Source organism: Takifugu flavidus, unplaced genomic scaffold, assembly GCF_003711565.1.
Source record: "Takifugu flavidus isolate HTHZ2018 unplaced genomic scaffold, ASM371156v2 ctg328, whole genome shotgun sequence".
NCBI lineage: Eukaryota > Metazoa > Chordata > Actinopteri > Tetraodontiformes > Tetraodontidae > Takifugu > Takifugu flavidus.
The window spans coordinates 1-19,302 of record NW_026621956.1 but is presented as its reverse complement, the minus strand read 5'-3'; the positions used below and the strand labels follow the sequence as shown (position 1 = coordinate 19,302).

At 51.8% G+C, this 19,302-nt stretch overlaps 1 pseudogene; it reads right to left on the bottom strand.

Annotated features, from left to right (window-relative positions):
• Positions 1-4,305: 4,305 nt before the first annotated feature.
• LOC130520258 (NLR family CARD domain-containing protein 3-like) lies at positions 4,306-17,204 on the bottom strand (annotated as a pseudogene).
• Between the last annotated feature and the right edge of the window lie 2,098 nt (positions 17,205-19,302).

The following is a 19,302-nucleotide window of genomic DNA, read 5'->3' as shown; positions in this document are numbered from 1 at the left end:
CTCCAGGGAGGAGTTGAAGATGTCTGTGAAGACAGGAGTCAGCTCCTCTGCGCAGTGCCTCAGGGTGGAGGGAGACACGCCATCCGGGCCAGGGGGAGGAGGGGGGGGGGGACTGGTGGTGAGTGATGGGGGGGGGGGGGGGGGACTGGTGGTGGTAAGTGATGGGGGGGGACTGATGCGAGTGGAGGGGGGGGGGAGGAGGAGGGGGCTGCCTTTGATGGAGTGAGGTCCATGGGGGCAGGGCAGTGGCACTGGGGGGGGGGAGGTGTTGGGCATAGTGGAGGGACAGGCTCTGCAGGGCTTGTCGTCCTGACCCTCTGGAGCCTGAGGCTTGTAGTGGGTGATCGGCCTCAGGCCTCCACACAGAAGCAGAGTCGTTAGCAGTAAACTGCTGCTGAAGTTTCTCCGAATACACAGATTTAGCTCTCCTCAGTTCCTTGCTAAACCGGTATTTGGCCTCTGTCTCTGTCTCCACTTTTCAGCGCTGCTTCCTTTTCTTTCCTGATCTGTCTGAGTCTCGGAGTGAACCAGGGCTTGTCATTGGAGTAACTCACCCTAGTGCGCGTTGGTAGAATGCGCTCCTCACAAAAGTGGATATATGAGGTCCCAGTGTCCGTGTACTCATCCAGATCATGTGTGGCCCCTTTAAACATGTCCCAGTCAGTTGTATCCAGGCACGTGCGCAGCTCCTCCACAGCCTCACTGGTCCATCTCTTCGTGGTGCTCACGGATGGCTTTATTAGTTTCAGTTTCTGTCTGTATGTGGGGATCAGGTGGACCATCACGTGATCAGACAGTCCTAGTGCAGCACGGGGGACGGCCCGATACGCGTCCTTCACTGTGGTGTAGCAGTGATCCAGCGTGTTCTCTGCTCTGGTGGGGCATTTGATGAACTGTTTGTACCTGGGGAGCTCGTAACTCAGGTTGCTCTGATTAAAGTCACCAAGCACGATAACCAGAGCGTCGGGATGGGTCCGCTCCACTTGTTGAATACAGTCCGCGAGCGTGCGCTGAGCCTCGCGCACGTCCGCGTCTGGCGAGATGTAAACAGAGGCCAGAATGAATGAAGCGAACTCACGCGGAGAATAGAAGGGTCTGCAGTTGATGAAGAGGTGTTCCACAGCAGAGAGAGAGAACAGTCTGGGAGATCACGGTCACATCAGTGCACCAGTCGCTGCTGATGGAGAAGCAGACTCCACCGCCTGCTCTCCCCCAGAGAGCGCCAGGAACAGCTGGAATCCCCCGAGGAGGAGCAGCTGGAATCCCCGAGGAGGAACGGCTGGAATCCCCCGAGGAGGAGCAGCGGAATCCCCCGAGGAGGAGCAGCTGGAATCCCCCGAGGAGGAGCAGCTGTCCGGGTTCTCTTCTGAACCAGGTTTCAGTGAAGCAGAGAACACACGAGGGGGAGAAATCTTTAATCCGCATCAGCAACTTCAGCTCGTCCATTTTGTTACCAAGTGAGTGGCGTTGGACAGAAAGATCCCAGGCAGCGCCGTGCGCGAGCCTCTCCTGCGTAGTCTCGCCAGGGCACCGGCCCGTCTTCCTCTCCTCCGCCGTCTCACCTTTTGGGCCAAAAAGTGAACCAGGTCGGCTGCAGGAGCCAGAAAAACTGGAAGTAAGTCCGTGGGGGTGAGAGTCCTGATGTTTAATAGCTCTTCACGGGTGTAAGAGCAGGCAGAACACAATTAACAAACAAAAATAGACAAACAAGAACGCAGCGAGACGCCAAGGCGACCGCTCTGGGCGCCATTTTGTGTCAGGCTTCAGGGGCACAATTCCAGATCTTGAGATTTAAGGAATAGTCCTGGAATAGCTGATTATTAATAGGTTCACGGTGGTCCTTCGGATGGATTATTATGGGGTTCTGTCCTCAGATTACAACTATTGAGTATGAAAGGGAGGAAAGTTCCCGTAAAAGAAAGTGATGATTACGTCCTTTGTTTTGGGGCATAAATTCTTCTTTATTAAGAAGAATTGTGGGTCACCCTGGAAAGTTTTGGAAATGCTGGAAATGCACGTTGTTACGATTCCGTAGTCGGATCCCTGAAAACACCTGTGCAGGTTACAAGTGATACCTGACCAGGGGACACCAGCGTCCTGCAGCTCTGGGACGTCCCACCGGTCGGACTCCTGCGTCTCAGCTTCCATCAACACCACAGTGGAGCGCAGACTGAGGACAGCTACACACACACCACACACAACGCACCACACACACACGCACACAAACACACACCACCACACACACACACACACAACACACACACACACCACACACACACACAACAACACACACACACCACACCACTCAGACTCACACAAACCCACACTCACATTCACACACACCACACACACACCACTCACACACACTCACACACACACACTCACACTCACACACACACACACACACAGACACCACACACACATCATACACTCACACACTCACACACCACTCACACTCACACACCACTCACATTCACACACTAACTCACACTCACACACACACAACTCACACACTCACACTCACACACACACTAGGATATCGATCACTCGAGGGTCCAGCAGCAGTAAAATTCCACCACCATGACCCAAACACACTCCGCTCTGCCGTCGACAGTTTGAACAGCTTCATATCGCCGTCGGCGCCACCCTGAATGAAACGGTTCCGTTCTAGAGCGACGACACCAAGACGGTTACTGAGGCAGGTTTGTAGCGGATCCATGCTGTCGGGTCACCTGATCTTCAGCCCATCAAGGCTGTGGAGGACACAGTGGTGACACTGGTCACATCACCAGGTGTCTCACACAGAAACTCTTCAAAGCCATCACAGATGTTCACGCTCCGCTCTAGATGGGACGGCGTGCCCTCACCATGGGGGCGGAGCGGCACAGCGTTGAGACGGGTTGACGCCGTCACCATGGGGGCGGAGCGGCACAGCGTTGAGACGGGTGGAGGCTGCAGACCGCGGACGCCCTCACCGTGGGGGCGGAGCGGCACAGCGTTGAGACGGGTGGAGGCTGCAGACCGCGGACGCCGTCACCGTGGGGCGGAGCGGCACAGCGTTGAGACGGGTGGAGGCTGCAGACCGCGGACGCCGTCACCGTGGGGGCGGAGCGGCACAGCGTTGAGACGGGTGGAGGCTGCAGACCGCGGACGCCGTCACCGTGGGGCGGAGCGACACAGCGTTGAGACGGGTGGAGGCTGCAGACCGCGGACGCCGTCACCGTGGGGCGGAGCGGCACAGCGTTGAGACGGGTGGAGGCTGCAGACCGCGGACGCCGTCACCGTGGGGGCGGAGCGGCACACAGCGTTGAGACGGGTGGAGGCTGCAGACCGCGGACGCCCTCACCGTGGGGGCGGAGCGACACAGCGTTGAGACGGGTGGAGGCTGCAGACCGCGGACGCCGTCACCGTGGGGGCGGAGCGACACAGCGTGAGACGGGTGGAGGCTGCAGACCGCGGACGCCGTCACCGTGGGGGCGGAGCGGCACAGCGTTGAGACGGGTGGAGGCTGCAGACGCGGAACGCCCTCACCGTGGGGGAGGCGGAGCGGCACAGCGTTGAGACGGGTGGAGGCTGCAGACCGCGGACGGCCGCCCTACCGTGGGGGGCGGAGCGGCACAGCGTTGAGAACGGGGGGGAGGATGCAGACCGCGGAAGCCGTCACCGTGGGGGGCGGGAGCGGGCACAGCGTTGAGACGGGTGGAGGCTGCAGACCGCGGACGCCCTCACCGTGGGGGCGGAGCGGCACAGCGTTGAGACGGGTGGAGGCTGCAGACCGCGGACGCCCTCACCGTGGGGGCGGAGCGGCACAGCGTTGAGACGGGTGGAGGCTGCAGACCGCGGACGCCCTCACCGTGGGGGCGGAGCGGCACAGCGTTGACGACCTGATTTTTCTATTGATTCTCCTAATAGGAGCAGCCGTTGATCAATAGTCTAAATATCAATGGCCTGTTTCAGCCTGTGAAGCTGTTAATGATGCTGTGAGAGGAAGGAAGGCCTCACTGATGCATTTAGTTCTAACTATATATTCAGCCGTATATGTAGAATACTTCATCTTTACTGCACCAGAGCTACGATGGCTGAACATCTCAGACGTGCTCCACAATCCCACTGTGATCCAGTTTATTTCTGATTCCTGCTTCATTGGAATTGTGGTCAAACATCCCGGACTGCTTTTGTGTCGTCTTTAGTCACGAGTCCGGTGCTGTTCTAGACCTTCAACCCCCCCAACATGGCCGTGATCAGCACTACAGTTAAAAACATAAATATTGGAATATCAGAAATGTCCTCTTGACAACATGCAGATGCTGTTTCCTCTTGTATTGTGATTCACCATGAGATTATTTTTAAGTCAAGGGCGACTCTGAAGATGCTTGTTTTTTAGAATACAGATTTATACTGATGATCACAGTTGTGTTATATGGTGCCTACAACATTTGCTCCACTAGATGGCAGCCTTTCCAGAGCTCTATGATTATTTAGCTGGCTGTGGAATAACATTCTAAACACCCCATAGTTCACGCTTGGACAATTCAAGACCCTTAAAAATGTATCTGAGTGAGAACTGACATTGCTGTTCTGATGTTGGATGTTAATTTGGTCTCTTCTCCGTTCTAAGCTCTCTGTCTCCTCTTGGGATCTATGTTACTGTTTACATCTGTGAGTTCTCATGGTGATCATGAAGGATGAGGCCAACTTGGCTGAGTCGCTTTGGAAAAAGAGGTTTAATCTCACCAGGAAAATTAAAATAAAGTACAAAGAGGTGTAGAAAAACAGCCAGTTTTCCTAGGATCACGTTGCTCTCTCCTGACAACCTGTGGAATCAGCAATAGGAAAGATGAGGTTGGTTGGACAGACGGAACCTTCATGATGAACATCCAGCAGGTCTAGAACTCATATTCAGGCCGTGAGCTCAACCCTCGTGTTTCTTCAGACGGAAGCTTCTCCTGCGGTCGAACACAAATGCACCGAGGAAACGGGCGGGAACCAAAAACAATGAACCAAAGCCAAAGCCAGGGAACAGCGGTTCAGTGAATGTGGTTTTGAAGGTATGGAGGTGGACCAGGGTGTCGGTGGTGATTCTGTAGAAGGTCACAGTGCCAGCGGGGTAGTTCACATAGACGGCGACTCTCCGAGGATCAGTGGATGAGAAGGTGAGGAGGTCTACACTTTGTCATCATGGAGGACGAGAGTAACCTCTATCAGAACACAGAAGGCTCCAAGACTGCTGATTCCTTCCAAACCGGCATTGGGGACTGCTTCCATGTCTCCAGATCTTTTTGTATGCCACAGAAATCCAAACACATCCTGTCCACTCCACCTCCCAGTAACAGCGACCAGTTAGGCTGTTGCTACACAGCAGCTGGGGACAGTCCTGAAACCTCTCTGGATGGGCTGGATATGGTTGGTTCTGGCCACTGTCCTCATCACCCTGTTGTTGTACACTTGGATTGACCTGTGGACGGTGTTGGTGTCCACGCTGAGCTCACAGTGATCTAAAGGGAGAGAGGAGGAACCAGGAACCAGCTCATGAAACACAACTGAGTCCACTAACTGCTGCTTTTTTCAGAGCGTGACGTGCTGACGCATCAAGTTGATCACTTACACTTCTTCACACCACTCTTAAGTCTCTCTTTCCCACAATGGTCCAGTCTGGATTGGGAGAAGACACAGAGGAAATGAAATCCAAGGCAGGACAGAGGTTCAACAGATGCCACCTCAACCTTGAGCTCTACACTGTTCGTCCCTGACTTTGGGTCTGCCTGAACCGGTTTGCTCTTGATTCGGTTTGTGAACCTCAAAGCTGGATTTGTGACATCTCTCCATGTGCCAACGTCATGGAGGAGAACTTTGCCTATTTCTCTCTAAGGATTCCCTCACAGGCAGTGGCTGCAGCCCAGATGGTTGTGCTGGCATCACCTGATCTTTTTGTATCTCTGACGTGACCCTTTTATTCTCCCTTATGTGGGTTCTCGTACCCTGAAGGTCCAGAAAGCATCACATCTCTCTGCTCAGAGGTGGTTCAGATCTCACAATGTGCTGCTTGAACACCGAATGTCTGGAAGGTCTCCATGCTCATCAATAAATAGTATCAGGTCTTCATTTTAGGGAGGGTGTTTGCATCTACCTGAGAACCTCCAGGCTCAACTCTGGATCCTCCAGAACAGCAGAGAGCTGCTTCGTTCCAACATCTCCAGGATGGTTGAAGCTCAGGTCCAGTTCTTTTAGATGGGTTGGGTTGGACCTCAACGCTGAGGCCAGAGAAGAACATCCTTCTGCTGTGATGAGACAGCCCAATAACCTGCATGCAAGCACACCCACACACACACACACACACACACACACACACAAACACACATTGCTCACTAATTAACAGCTCATTTATGCAAAGTTCTGGGTCCTGTGTCGGGGCCTGGACCTGACTGGGGAGCGAAGCACAGGAACCAGAACCAGACTAAGTCATTTTAAAAGCTGTGGGAGTGAACAGTGGTCGGCTGGTCGGCATTTTTGGTAAAGATATTTCCTCTTTTTGGAAGATAACCAACATTTCAAGCTGCCATTTAGAAAAACTGATGATGCTGATAAGGAGTACTAACCTGAGGATCTCCAGCCGGCAGTTTGGACTCTTCAGACCAACAGAGAGCTTGTTCAGCCCTGAATCCCTCAGCTCATTGTTACTCAGGTCCAGCTCTAGCAGACTAGAGGAGGAGGCGCTGAGGACGGGGGACAGAGCTTTACAACTCTTCTTCGTCAGATTGCAGTGACTCAACCTGAAAAAAGAAAAGAAGAAGAAGCAGGAAATCCTTCTGGTTCTCTCCTGCACAATCAGGGACGCAGGCTTATTTCTTTAGTTGACCTTTATGAGGACGGAAGGTGCAATGATACGGAATGAAATCAGTTCTTGGAGTAACTACTGCGACTGCCTAAAACGCTGCCAGATGTGATGCGTGTTGCTGAACACCTGCAGACACCTGCAGAACACCTGCAGACACCTGCAGACACCTGCAGACACCTGCAGACACCTGCAGACACCTGCAGAACACCTGCAGACACCTGCAGACACCTGCAAACACCTGCAGACACCTGCAGACACCTGCAGACACCTGCAGACACCTGCAGACACCTGCAGAACACCTGCAGACACCTGCAGACACCTGCAGAACACCTGCAGACACATGCAGACACCTGCAGAACACTGCAGACACCTGCAGAACACCTGCAGAACACCTGCAGACACATGCAGAACACCTGCAGACACCTGCAGACACCTGCAGACACCTGCAGAACACCTGTAGACCCTGCAGACACCTGTAGACACCTGCAGACACCTGCAGACACCTGTAGAACACCTGCAGACACCTGTAGACACCTGCAGACACCTGCAGAAACCTGCAGAACACCTGCAGACACCTGCAGACACCTGCAGAACATTTACAGGTCACCTGCAGACACCTGCAGACACCTGCAGACACCTGCAGATACCTGCAGACACCTGCAGACACCTGTAGACACCTACAGAACACCTGCAGACACTGCAGACACCTACAGAACACCTGTAGAACACCTGTAGACACCTGCAGACACCTGCAGAACACCTGTAGACACCTGCAGAACACCTGTAGAACCCTGTAGACACCTGCAGACACCTGCAGAACACCTACAGACACCTGCAGAACACCTGCAGAACACCTGCAGACACTTGCAGAACACCTGCAGAACACTTACACGGCGTTTCTGCAGGCTGTGACCACTGGCAGCAGCCTCAGAAGAACCCACTCTGAAGCAGAGTATTTCTTCAGGTCAAACATCTCCAGGTCTTGTCCTGAGGACAGTAATATGAAGCCAAGAGCTGACCACTGAGCAGAGGAGAGACTTTCTGTTGTCAATCTTCCGGATCTGAGGTTCTGTTGAACCTCCTGGACCAGTGAACTATCGTTCAGCTCGTTCAGACAGTGGAACAGGTTGATGATTCTCTCTGAGGACAGATTCTCTCCAGTCTTCTCCTTGATGTAGCCAATGATTTCCTGATTGGGCTCTGAGCTACCTTCACTTTTAATTAGACCTTGTAGAAGAGCCTGATTGGTCGGCAGAGAAAGACCCAAAAGGAACCGCAGGAACAGGTCCAGGTGTCCTTTTTCATTTTGCAAGGCCTCGTCCACCGCACACTGGTAAAAATCAGTTTGTTTGATTTTGGTGTTGAACAGTTTAGAGCCTAAATAACGTAATAAGGTTGTTTTTTCTGACAGTATGTTGGTGCCAAAATTGGTGAATTTCAAATGTGCATGAAGAGCAGCGAGAAACTCCTGAACACTCAGATGGACAAAGCAGAACACCTCCTCCTTGAACAGTCCTCGCTCCCTTCTGAACATCTGCGTGAACACTCCTGAGTAGGCATCAGCCGACCTGACGGTGATGCCACAGTCTCTTAGATCGGACTCGTAGAAGATCACATTGCCTTTCTGCAGTTGTTCAAATGCCAGCTTTGCCAGAATTGGAATCATCTCACAGCTCTCTGGACTCCATTGTGGAGCTTTCCTGTCTCCTCTCTTGTTTTTCAGTGTGGACTGAACAACCAGGAAGTAGATGTACATCGCTCATCAATAAATAGTATCAGGTCTTCATTTTAGGGAGGGCGTTTGCATCTACCTGAGAACCTCCAGGCTCAACTCTGGATCCTCCAGAACAGCAGAGAGCTGCTTCGTTCCAACATCTCCAGGATGGTTGAAGCTCAGGTCCAGTTCTTTTAGATGGGTTGGGTTGGACCTCAACGCTGAGGCCAGAGAAGAACATCCTACGGCTTTGATGAGACAGCCCGATAACCTGCATGCAAGCACATCCACCACACACACACACACACACACACAACACACACACACACACACACACACACACACATTCCTCACTAATTAACAGCTCATTTATGCAAAGTTCTGGGTCGTGTGTCGGGGCCTGGACCTGACTGGGGAGCGAAGCACAGGAACCAGAACCAGACTAAGTCATTTTAAAAGCTGTGGGAGTGAACAGTGGTCGGCTGGTCGGCATTTTTGGTCAAGATATTTCCTCTTTTTGGAAGATAACCAAAATTTCAAGCTGCCATTTAGAAAAACTGATGATGCTGATAAGGAGCACTAACCTGAGGATCTCCAGCCGGCAGTTTGGACTCTTCAGACCAACAGAGAGCTTGTTCAGCCCTGAATCCCTCAGCTCATTGTTACTCAGGTCCAGCTCTAGCAGACTAGAGGAGGAGGCGCTGAGGACGGGGGACAGAGCTTCACAACTCCTCTCCGTCAGATTGCAGTGACTCAACCTGAAAAAAGAAAAGAAGAAGAAAGCAGGAAATCCTTCTGGTTCTCTCCTGCACAATCAGGGACGCAGGCTTATTTCTTTAGTTGACCTTTATGAGGACGGAAGGTGCAATGATACGGAATGAAATCAGTTCTTGGAGTAACTACTGCGACTGCCTAAAACGCTGCCAGATGTGATGCGTGTTGCTGAACACCTGCAGACACCCGCAGACACCTGCAGACACCTGCAGAACACCTGCAGAACACCTGCAGACACCTGCAGACACTTCAGACACCTGCAGAACACCTGCAGACACTGCAGACACCTGCAGAACACCTGCAGACACCTGCAGACACCCGCAGACACCTGCAGAACACCTGCAGACACACCAGCACCAGAACATCTGCAGACACCTGCAGACACCTGCAGAACACCTGCAGACACCTGCAGAACATCTGCAGACAGCTGCAGAACACCTGCAGAAACCTGCAGACACCTGTGAACACCTGCAGAACACCTGCAGACACCTGCAGACACCTGCAGAACACCTGCAGACACCTGCAGAACACCTGCAGAACACCTGCAGAACACCTGCAGACACCTGCTGAACACCTGCAGAACACCTGCAGACACCTGCAGAACACCTGCAGACACCTGCAGAACACCTGCAGAACACCTGCAGAACACCTGCAGACACCTGCAGACACCTGCAGACACCTGCAGAACACCTGCAGACACCTGCAGAACACCTGCAGAACACCTGCAGAACACCTGCACACACCTGCAGACACCTGCTGAACACCTGCAGACACCTGCAGACACCTGCAGACACCTGCAGACACCTGCAGAACATCTGCAGACACCTGCAGACACCTGCAGACACCTGCAGAACACCTGCAGACACCTGCAGAACACCTGCACCTGTAGACACCTGCAGAACACCTGCAGAACATCTGCAGACACCTGCAGACACCTGCAGAACATCTGCAGACACCTGCAGACACTGCAGACACCTGCAGAACGCCTGCAGACACCTGCAGAACACCTGCAGACACCTGCAGAACACCTGCAGACACCTGCAGAACACCTGCAGAACACCTGCAGAACACTTACACGGCTTTTCTGCAGGCTGTGACCACTGGCAGCAGCCTCAGAAGAACCCACTCTGAAGCAGAGTATTTCTTCAGGTCAAACATCTCCAGGTCTTGTCCTGAGGACAGTAATATGAAGCCAAGAGCTGACCACTGAGCAGAGGAGAGACTTTCTGTTGTCAATCTTCCAGATCTGAGGTTCTGTTGAACCTCCTGGACCAGTGAACTATCGTTCAGCTCGTTCAGACAGTGGAACAGGTTGATGATTCTCTCTGAGGACAGATTCTCTCCAATCTTCTCCTTGATGTAGCCAATGATTTCCTGATTGGGCTCTGAGCTGCCTTCACCGTTAATTAGACCTCGTAGAAGAGCCTGATTGGTCGGCAGAGAAAGACCCAAAAGGAACCGCAGGAACAGGTCCAGGTGTCCTTTTTCATTTTGCAAGGCCTCGTCCACCGCACACTGGTAAAAATCAGCCTGTTTGATTTTGGTGTTGAACAGTTTAGAGCGTAAATAACGTAATAAGGTTGTTTTTCTGACAGTATGTTGGTGCCAGAATTGGTGAATTTCAAATGTGCATGAAGAGCAGCGAGAAACTCCTGAACACTCAGATGGACAAAGCAGAACACCTCCTCCTTGAACAGTCCTCGCTCCCTTCTGAACATCTGCGTGAACACTCCTGAGTAGGCATCAGCCGACCTGACGGTGATGCCACAGTCTCTTAGATCGGACTCGTAGAAGATCACATTGCCTTTCTGCAGTTGTTTAAATGCCAGCTTTGCCAGAATTGGAATCATCTCACAGCTCTCTGGACTCCATTGTGGAGCTTTCCCGTCTCCTCTCTTGTTTTTCTGTGTGGACTGAACAACCAGGAAGGAGATGTACATCGCTGTGAGAGTCTTGGGCAGCTCTTCTCGCATCTTCAACACATCCTCAAAAACCTTTGCAGTGACCCAGCAGAAGATTGGGATGTGACACATGATATGGAGGCTTCGAGATGCCTTGATGTGAGAGATGATCCTGCACGCCTGCTCCTCGTCCTTGAACTTCCTCCTAAAGTACTCTTCCTTCTGCACGTCAGTAAACCCTCGCACCTCTGTCCTCATGTCCACAAAATCCGGATGGATCTGATTGGCTGCCGCGGGCCTCGTGGTTATCCAGAGTCGAGCGGAGGGGAGAAGACTTCTGTTAATGAGGTTTGTGAGCAGGACCTCCACCGAGCACGGTGCCTTCACATCTATATCCGCCTCCTGGAATTCATTGGTTCTGGTGTCCATTTCTAGTCGGCTCTCATCCAGCCCATCCAAGATAAACAGAAGCTTGAATTTACAATTGTCAAAATTGGCGTCTCCTGATGACTGCAGAGCTGTAAAGATGCTGTTAAGAGCCTCTATTTGAATGGCCCTGGACTCTTGGATGCACTTATGAGTGAGTTCAGCCAAGGATAGGCGTGTCCCCCTCAACAGGTTCAGCTGGCGAAAGGTGAACGGCAATATGAGATGCACGTCTTGATTGGCTCGTTGTTCTGCCCAGTCCAACACAAACTTGCGGATTAGAAAGGTTTTGCCAATTCCTGCATTTCCGCTGGTCAGAACAGTTCTTATGGGTTTATATTTCCCAGCTGGAGGTGTAAACAGGTCACTGGGACTAATGGGTTGTTCTGTGTCTGAAGGGTTCCCAACCATGTCAATCTGAGTGACCTCGTGCTGAGCATTGATGTGTATGTCGCCACCGGTGGTGACGTACAGCTGTGTGTAGACGTCGTCCAGCCGTTGCTCGTCTACCTTCTCATCGCAGCCTTCCTGCACACACATAAACTTGCTCCTCAGGTTTGACTGAAGGTTTGATTGATAAGAGCCGATGGGGACGTGTTCACATGTGGGACCTTAAAGCAAAATATACATGCACATGTGTTAGTCGATATATTCAGCAGATATGAATATATTATATATTTATTCCAGAGTGCTTTGAGCTGATGTTTTACAGTTTATCTTCTTCTCAGGTCCAGTTGGGCTCACATTTCAAAAAGACAAGAACAGCATCACTGGAGTAAAACAATCCCAAAAACTTAAGTAAAGAACTCAGAAGAGCATTTAAAGCAGGTACGACTGGAATTCTTTCAGACTGACGCTGCAGCAATTTGCTGTTGATGCTGCTGTTGAGATCTGACGCTCAAAGTTTCAGACTGGATCAAGTTTCACTGATTCCAGATCAGGAAAAACAATGAAAGTGGTGGCGGGTCTCAGCAGGTCCGAAGGGTTGATCATGAGTTCTGAACTTGATAGGAGACAAACCTCCATTCCAAGAAAAGACGGTGCAGCTTCATCTGGAAGGATGGGTTAACCCTAACCCTAAGCATGCCTCCTCAGTCAGACCACTTCCTGTGTGTCTTGGTAACAGTTAACTCTAAATTTATGACATTTTAATGACGTTAGTGGTTATGATGGTGCTTGGCTGCAGGTGGTGAAAACATCTCACGGCAGCACTTTGAAGCTCTCATCCATGCCTTTATTACACCTCCATCCATGCCTTTATTACACCTCTATCCATGCCTTTATTACACCTCTATCCATGCCTTTATTACACCTCTATCCATGCCTTTATTACACCTCTGTCCATGCCTTTATTACACCTCCATCCATGCCTTTATAACACCTCTATCCATGCCTTTATTACACCTCTATCCATGCCTTTATTACACCTCTATCCATGCCTTTATTACACCTCTATCCATGCCTTTATAACACCTCTATCCATGCCTTTATTACACCTCTATCCATGCCTTTATACACCTCTATCCATGCCTTTATTACACCTCTATCCATGCCTTTATTACACCTCTATCCATGCCTTTATTACACCTCTATCCATGCCTTTATTACACCTCTGTCCATGCCTTATTACACCTCTATCCATGCCTTTATTACACCTCTATCCATGCCTTTATTACACCTCCATCCATGCCTTTATTACACCTCTATCAGCTGGTTACTGTAAAGCACCATTAACGTGCCCCGCCCGTCTGTAGTTCCTGCCCGTTCCATATTCTCAGCCTCAGGCCGGCTGATCGGCTCCGGAGGCACCAGAATCTCAGCAGAACCACCTGGAGTGCTGCTCCTAAATCATGAAGCCATCTGCCATCGGACGTTAGACAGCCTCCTTTACTCCACATCTTTAAAAGCCATCTCAAAATGCACCTTGGTCCGGCTATGAGACTTTGATCCTGCTTTTATTGTTTGTGTCGTTTTTCTTCCGTGTTCTTTTATACTTATTTTATCTGAGCTGCTTCATAATTGTATTGATTGTTTTTAAAGTGCTTTATGAATATATCATCATGAAACAACTCTAGAATTCTCTGAAACATTTTAGTGTAAAGATGTTTTACCCGACGTGTTTTGAGCTTTCTGTTCTCCGTTCAGCACTTTATTCTCAGCAACACTGATAACGAACTAGAGAAACAGTTTAACCTTTAACCTCTCCTGTATTAAAGGCTTTAGAACAGAAACTGACCTTCTGGATCTGAACTGACAGCTGAAAGATTTTGCAGAATGTCGTTCCGAGGTATCTTCTCTAAAATCTTCTTGGTGACTTCCACGGCTCCTTGATCTTTGTAAGCCTTCACCATCAAATCCACAACGACCGTCCTCTCTCTGGTCTCTAGTTGGTAGTTTTTAATCGGGTTGAAGCCTCCCATGATTCCAGGATCTTTCAGGTAAAATTTGAATTTATCGAATTCTTCCTCAGTTAAATCCTCCAGAACATTCAGCAGGATCTCTTGGGCCATTGTAGCGTCCTGCTGGCAGTAGACCTGCAATCAAGTGAGTGAAGGAACATTTCAGGAGTGAACTTTGCACCTTCTCTTCAGAGCCTCCGTCACCAAACACCATCGTACAGGAGATGGTTTAAAGGTTGAATGAGTCATTTACGATGGTCCAAAGTTGGTTGTCAGTAACGGGACATGAAAGGAGGGAGGGAGGGAGGGAGAGAGGGAGGAAGGAGAGAGGAAGGGAGGGAGGAGGGAGGGAGGGAGGGAGAGGAAGGAGGGAGGAAGAGAGAGAGAGAGAGGGAGGGGGAGGAGGAGGGAAGGGAGGAGAGGAAGGAAGGGAGAAGAGAGAGAGGGAGGGAGGGAGGAGAGGGAGGAGGCAGGGAAAGGAAGAGGAGGGAGGGAGAGAGGGAGAGGAGGAGAGAAGGAAGGGAGGAGAGAGAGAGAGGGAGGGAGGAAGGAGGGAGGGAGAGGAAGAAAGGGAGGAAGAAGAGAGAGGGAGGGGGGAGGAAGAGAGGAGGGAGGACGGAGGAGGGAGGGAGAGGGAAGGAAGGAGGGAGAGAGAGAGGGTAGGGAGAAGAGAGGGAGGGGAGAGGGGAGGGAGGGAGAGAGGAGGAGGAGGAAGAGAGAGAGGAGGGAGGAGGAGGAGAGGGGGGAGAGGGAGGGAGGGAGGGAGAGAAGGGAGGCAGAGGAAGGGAGAGGAAGGAGGGAGGGAGAGAGGAAGGGAAGGAGGGAGGGGGGAGGAAGGGAGAGGGAGGGAGGAAGAAAGAAAGTTTAATAAAGCAGAATTCATTGGTTCCTTGGCTAATATTGCATCACTCTGTGTACTAGGGTTAACCAGGGTTAACTAGTCGCAGGGTCAACTAGACCCAGGGTCAACCTAAGGTTAACCGGGGCTAACTAGTCCCGGGGTTAACCAGTCCTAGGGTTAAGTAGCCCCCGGTTTAACTAGTCCCGGGGTTAACCGGGGTTAACTAGCCCCAGGGTCAACTAGTCCCAGGGTTGAACCAGTGTTAACCAGTGTCAACCCAGGGTTAACCTGTCACAAAGTTAACCAGCCCCAGGGTTAACCAGTCCCAGGGTTAACCAGCCCCAGGGTTAACTAGCCTTGGGTTAACCAGTCCCAGGGTTAACCAGCCCCAGGGTCAACTAGTCCCAGGGTTAACCAGTCCCAGGGTTAACTAGCCCCAGGGTTAACCAGTCCCAGGGTTAACCAGTCCCAGGGTCAACTAGTCCCAGGGTTAACAGTCCCAGGGTTAACCAGTCCCAGGGTCAACTAGCCCAGGGTTAACCAGTCCAGGTTAACTAGTCCCAGGGTTAACAGTCTAAAAACATGAACGTTGGTTGATTGGAGACCCACAAAGATGAAGTGTTGCTGCACCACTGCCAATAAACCGTTAGTTCAACTGGCCAAAGCAACTAACAACTTTTCTTAACTAAAACTAAACTAAAACCTTGATATCCTCCTTTGATGGAAAAATACAAATGTTTTGTTGTTCACTCAGCGTGTTGGTGACGGCGGTGCCCATGTTGGTGCCCATGATGACGGGGATGGCCAGCTCCACCGTCAGTACTGCCAGAGCACATTCTTACTCACTGACATCACCTGTGGTGGGGGGGGTGGGGGGGGGGGTCATACTCACGTCCAGAGGAGACCATGCTGACGACGATGGAGGAGGAGGAGGTGGACGAGCTCTGGACCAGCAGCGTGACCAGGATGCCCATCACCAGTCCGGCCACTGGGTTGGACAGGACCCAGCTGTCCTGGAAGATGTTCCCTGCTGCTTTACCTGGATGTGTTCAACCAAAGGTGGTTCAGGTGGAGCCTCCTGAGGCAGCAGCACCTGCGCTGGATGGTCCAGGCCTACAGAGCGTCCCCGTGAGACCCCAGACGCTCGGGGAGAACCGTGGTTACCTCCGATGAGCTGGAAAGCAGAGGTGAGGACGTCGAGGGAGCAGATGAAGACGTAGAGGAAGGCGAGCAGCAGGAGCAGCTTCCCCGCCGAGCGGGACGCCCGCAACACTTTACCCAGAGGATCCAAAGCTGAGCAGAACCAGCAAAGGTTGAAGAAGAAAGATCATCTGGTTTTAAATTCTCTTTCCTGGATCAGTGTAAAGATTTAGCGTTAGCAGTGAAACAGGGGCACAATTCCAGATCTTGAGATTTAAGGAATAGTCCTGGAATAGCTGATTATTAATAGGTTCACGGTGGTCCTTCAGATGGATTATTATGGGGTTCTGTCCTCAGATTACAACTATTGAGTATGAAAGGGAGGAAAGTTCCTGTAAAAGAAAGTGATGATTACGTCCTTTGTTTTGGGGCATAAATTCTTCTTTATTAAGAAGAATTGTGGGTCACCCTGGAAAGTTTTGGAAATGCTGGAAATGCACGTTGTTACGATTCCGTAGTCGGATCCCTGAAAACACCTGTGCAGGTTACAAGTGATACCTGACCAGGGGACACCAGCGTCCTGCAGCTCTGGGACGTCCCACCGGTCGGACTCCTGCGTCTCAGCTTCCATCAACACCACAGTGGAGCGCAGACTGAGGACAGCTAACACACACACACACACACACACACACACACACACACACACACCACCCACACACACACACACACACCACTAACACACACACACACTACACACTCACACACACACACCACTCACACACACACACACACACACAACACACACACACACTCATACACTCACACACTAACTCACACACCACACTCACACACACACTAGGATATCGATCACTCGAGGGTCCAGCAGCAGTAAAATTCCACCACCATGACCCAAACACACTCCGCTCTGCCGTCGACAGTTTGAACAGCTTCATATCGCCGTCGGCGCCACCCTGAATGAAACGGTTCCGTTCTAGAGCGACGACACCAAGACGGTTACCTGAGGCAGGTGTAGCGGATCCATGCTGTCGGGTCACCTGTTCTTCAGCCCGATCAAGGCTGTGGAGGACACAGTGGTGACACTGGTCACATCACCAGGTGTCTCACACAGAAACTCTTCAAAGCCATCACAGATGTTCACGCTCCGCTCTAGATGGGACGGCGTGCCCTCACCATGGGGGCGGAGCGGCACAGCGTTGAGACGGGTGGAGGCTGCAGACCGCGGACGCCCACCGTGGGGGCGGAGCGGCACAGCGTTGAGAGGGTGGAGGCTGCAGACCGCGGACGCCCTCACCGTGGGGGCGGAGCGGCACAGCGTTGAGACGGGTGGAGAGGCTGCAGACCGTGGACGCCCTCACCGTGGGGGCGGAGCGGCACAGCGTTGAGACGGGTGGAGGCTGCAGACCGCGGACGCCCTCACCGTGGGGGCGGAGCGGCACAGCGTTGAGACGGGTGGAGGCTGCAGACCGCGGACGGCCCCCTCACCATGGGGGCGGAGCGGCACAGAGTGGCTCCTCTGGCAAAGGTTGATCCCCTGACAGTGAGGTCATGGAGGTGGGAGGTGCAGGAAGTGCGCCGTGCGCTACAGTGCACACTCGTGCAGCCATGTTCTATTGTGGGGGCACGACCTGATTTTTCTATTGATTCTCCTAATAGGAGCAGCCGTTGATCAATAGTCTAAATATCAATGGCCTGTTTCAGCCTGTGAAGCTGTTAATGATGCTGTGAGAGGAAGGAAGGCCTCACTGATGCATTTAGTTCTAACTATATATTCAGCCGTATATGTAGAATACTTCATCTTTACTGCACCAGAGCTACGATGGCTGAACATCTCAGACGTGCTCCACAATCCCACTGTGATCCAGTTTATTTCTGATTCCTGCTTCATTGGAATTGTGGTCAAAAATCCCAGACTGCTTTTGTGTCGTCTTTAGTCACGAGTCCGGTGCTGTTCTAGACCTTCAACCCCCCCCAGCATGGCCGTGATCAGCACTACAGTTAAAAACATAAATATTGGAATATCAGAAATGTCCTCTTGACAACATGCAGATGCTGTTTCCTCTTGGATTGTGATTCATCATTATTTTTAAGTCAAAGGTGACTCTGAAGATGCTTGTTTTTTAGAATACAGATTTAGACATCCAGCCTGGTCCCGGTGCCGAAGAAGACCCATCCTGTGGCACCGAGTGACTACAGGCCAATAGCACTGACCTCCCACATTATGAAGGTCATGGAGCAGCTGGTGCTGTCACACCTCAGACCTCTGGTGAGCCCCTTTCAGGACCCTCTGCAGTTTCAGCCAAGGTGGGGGTTGATGACGCAGTGATATACCTGCTGCAGAGGGCTTACTCCTCCTTGGACAGACTAAACACCACAGTGCGGGTCATGTTCTTCGACTTCTCTTCTGCCTTCAACACCATCCAGCCAAGACTGCTGAGGGCGAAGTTGGAGAAGATGCAGATGGATGCTCCCCTTGTTTCCTGGATCGAGGACTACCTGACAGGTCGGCCACAGGTTGTGAGACTGCGGAGCTGTGTGTCCGACCCCCTGATGAGCAACACAGGAGCTCCTCAAGGAACTGTGCTCTCCCCCTTTCTGTTCACCACCTACACAGCCGACTTCCAGTACCGCTCTGAGACACGTCATCTCCAGTACCACTCTGAGACACGTCAACTCCAGAACCACTCTGAGACACGTCACCTCCAGAACCACTCTGAGACACGTCACCTCCAGAACCACTCTGAGACACGTCACCTCCAGAACCACTCTGAGACACGTCATCTCCAGAACCACTCTGAGACACGTCATCTCCAGAAGTACTCGGATGACACAGTCATAGTCGGGTGTGTGGAGAATGGACAGGAGGATGAATACAGGGACCTTGTGGAGAGTTTTGTCAGGTGGAGCAGGGAGAACCTCCTGCAGCTCAACATGACCAAGACGAAGGAGATGGTGGTGGATTTAAGTAAAAGCAAGTGCCCCCCCTCCCCAGTCTGCATTAGTGGGAAAGATGTGGAAATAGTCTCATTTTACAGGTTCCTGGGTGTTCAGCTGGACAATAAACTGGAGTGGTCCACAAACACCGATGCTGTCTACAAGAAGGCCATGAGCAGACTCTATTTCCTCAGGAGACTCAGGTCCTTCAGTGTCTGCAGCAGGATGCTCCACATGTTCTCCCAGCCTGTCATGGCTAGCACCATCTTCTCTGCTGCAGTGTGCTGGGGAGCAGGCTAAGCTAAGGATGCTAAAAGACT